Here is a 3,441-nt window from a genome sequence, read left to right as displayed (position 1 = left end):
AAGCTCCCGAATCATTCCTGTGGTGGATTTTGCTTTTCTCTGAAGGAGAAGCATCGAGCAGGTGGGAGGAGTTTCGCTTCGTCGGTCTCTCTTTTGACGAGTGGAGGTTAGGGGCGACAGTACGTGTTGGCAAGGTACTCAGATTCCGTACATTCTGAGATTGTTGGATTTCCTTACTCAGGTTTTGGATGGAGTTACTCACCATGTTCTCGTCCAATTCAGAGTCAAAATCCACATCCATAAATTTGGTTTGCAAGCCAATGTTGTGAATGAAATTGTCGTTGTCCGGGGGATCCGATTTCCCAGAGGGGTTTGCCATGTTTTTGGCGTAGGCCTTTTGGCCTTTCTCACAAAGTGGATCACCTATCTGCGATCAGAATCAGGTAATACAGGGTCAGGAAAATAAGGAGGAAAGTGGAGGTTTAAAGAAACGACACTTTAGCTTAGCAAGTGCTATTATCGCCTTAAGAAACACCAGATCACAGAGCAAGTAAACAACCCTTGACGGTGGCTCAGACGCAACTCTTGCAGATGCATGAAAGCACCCTTATATGCAAGTATGTTTATTTGGAAGTAGTTAAGGGGCGATACTTGAGACCCGTGCGGAAAAAAAACTTTAGATAGAACCCTAACAGTAAGGGGGCGATTGACTTTTTGCTCCCGACCATCAAAGGTAGCCACCGGCTGAGGGAAACGAACGTCCCCTTCCACTGCACGGACTACGGCAGCAAGTCCAGCACTTCTCTCCCCCGCCGTTTTCATTTTCCGCATTCTTAATCTTGGAGATACACTATAGTGCATTAACCTATTACTCCAAAATTTGTTGTGACAGTGTCAATGAAAATCATTAACAATTACAAGTAGATGATGTAAAAAGTATTGAATTAGATATATTATAGAGCCACACGTACATTAATTCCAAGCCTCCCTAAAGATTTTAAGGAGACGCAACACATAATTAGCAATTTAGATTTGAAAACTACATTCGTTAAGGATTTTCTAAAGTTAAATAATTAGACTGAAATTTTTGTAATTTTTACTACTAAAAAAATTTCGAATTATTAACCCTTTCGTGGTATTTGTACATTGATGGTACATTTGATTATTGTATTAAATTTTTCACTCAACTTTTCACACTGCACGGCTTCCCTGCTGGAAGTAAATGGATAGAGTATCTATCTGTTTAAATTATTTTATATATTTAAGATTAAAATGGAAAGAACCGATGTATCGATCTTGACCCCAGGTCTATCCCTTCGATTATTTCCTATCTTTCATCCAATCTACAATCATCTCCATTCCTTTGAATCCCAATCTTCCTATCCCTGTCTATTCGACACTTATCCACATGTATTCTTTTCTTTCCACTCCAAATCCCTATTCTAGTGTTTTTTCCCCCAAATTAATCCTTCACTTGTACACGCCTCTCTTTTTCTATCCGTTAGACAATCTATATCTTGTCATTCTTTTTCAATTCCTAGCTTCTTATCTCATTGAATCTTTTTATATCTTTTATAAAATCTAAGATAGCCTTATCTTCTTGAATCCCAGTCGTTCTATCTAAATAAATCCACAGCTTATTCACCTCTATATTTTTCTATATGTGAAGCGATCTTAGATTTCGTCTAACTTTTTTAATTCCTATTTTCCTATCCAAGTGAATCCATTTCTATCTTTTATGAAATATAAGATAGCCCTATCTTCTTGAAGTCCAATACTTCTATCTAAGTGAATTATCGACTTATCCACCTCTATCCTTTTCTATCCATTGGACAATAATAAATTTCGTCTATCTTCTTTAAACCCTATTTTCCTATCCAAGTGAATGAATTTCTATCTTTTTTTAAATATGAGATAGCCCTATCTTCTTGAATCTAAGTCGTTTTATCGAAACAAATCCTCCGCTTATCCACGTATATCCTTAGTGAGGCGCGTACTAGTTGACGTACATTGCTGACTTCGTACCTGCAGGTTCCCAGTAGGTGGCTGACTTTAAAAGTCGGACACAAGTGAAACCATTTTCACCGTATATAACTGAAGGGCCAGTAGACGCCTTTGCAGTGGGTGCGTCAAAAAGTAACATCAATCAAATCCAGATTATACAAAATAAATTTCTCAGACGCATCACAAAAACTCCCAGATATACGAAAAACTCTGTCCTTCACAGAAAATTTCAATTACCTTATATTTCAGAGTATATCAAAGAAACCGCCACTAAATTCTATGAATCAGCATCACTATCACCTTATAAACATATCTCCTCTCTCGGGAGATATGATTTGGATCCGCTTCTCAAGCACGCGATGCCAAAAGACTTCCTCATGAAATGAGTCTAACAACGAATTTCATTTTTCGATCCCTCTATCTTTTCCCACTCTTCTTCTTTACTTGTCTTTCATAAAATAAATTGTCAGATTTTGTGTTTTTTCTCGCTTGCGGGCTTTTTCCCCACATATAATAAACGTCATTTGTGAACAACAAAGATAGAAAAAGATACGCCCATGGGACCACAAGGGACGCAGTCAGTGATAGAGGAAGATTCAAAGTTATAAACAGCATGAACAGAAAAAATAGGCAGTTGTGACTGTAAGGGATAGAGTCAGGGATACAAAGAGATAGATCTAAGTAGACTCGACGGATAGGAAGGGGAAAGAAAAAGATCAAGTGTGTGGTATGTAAAGTGTGCATTTGGGAAGGATTGAATATCTCTATTTTTTTCTATCCATATATTTCTATCTTTTTGTATCTTTTTACTTCCAGCAGGCTTTTTTAATGGAAATTAGGTTCCACTTGTTTACTGTTCGTTGACAAATAAATAAAACTTCCACGTATCAACAATGTTTCTCTGCTAGCTGCAAAACGTGCACTAACAGGGGTTTAGTCTTAGTACCAAAAAATTTCTTTGTAGATTTCGAAGTAGCGATACATAGCTCAATACGATCTACATGACCAAACGTCACTATACTTGGCTGTCGTTTTTATTTAAGTCAGTCCTGGATAAGAAAAATACAGGACTTGAGCCTAATCAGGTATCACTGAACTAGGGAAGGCGAGGGAGAGTAGGGTTGGACATTACTTGAGAGGGTGTAATAGAAGAGGACGGTCCGTAGTCCGTACGGTGGAAGGGGACGTTCACTCCCCTCAGCCGGTGCCTACTTGTGAAGCTCGTCAGCGAAAAGTATACTACCCCAGTACAGTGATCCCAGATCTGAAACGGGACGTGGTCCAATACTATGACACGTCTATGTCCGCGTGAATATGGTTGGAGACGATATAAATTCCCTGGGTTGCGCGCGCAACTCATTTCTCCTCTTCTGAATTTGAAAACTCGAAGGTGCACGATTGCCGGTCCGAACACTTCGGCGGTTCCATTAATATCTCTATCTGCTTTGAAATAAAATGAAGAGATTGGGATTTTAATATTTCCAGATTTTGATGCTG

The sequence above is a fragment of the Belonocnema kinseyi genome, chromosome 2 (genome assembly GCF_010883055.1).
Source record: "Belonocnema kinseyi isolate 2016_QV_RU_SX_M_011 chromosome 2, B_treatae_v1, whole genome shotgun sequence".
NCBI lineage: Eukaryota > Metazoa > Arthropoda > Insecta > Hymenoptera > Cynipidae > Belonocnema > Belonocnema kinseyi.
Note: the sequence above shows the minus strand (reverse complement) of the source record.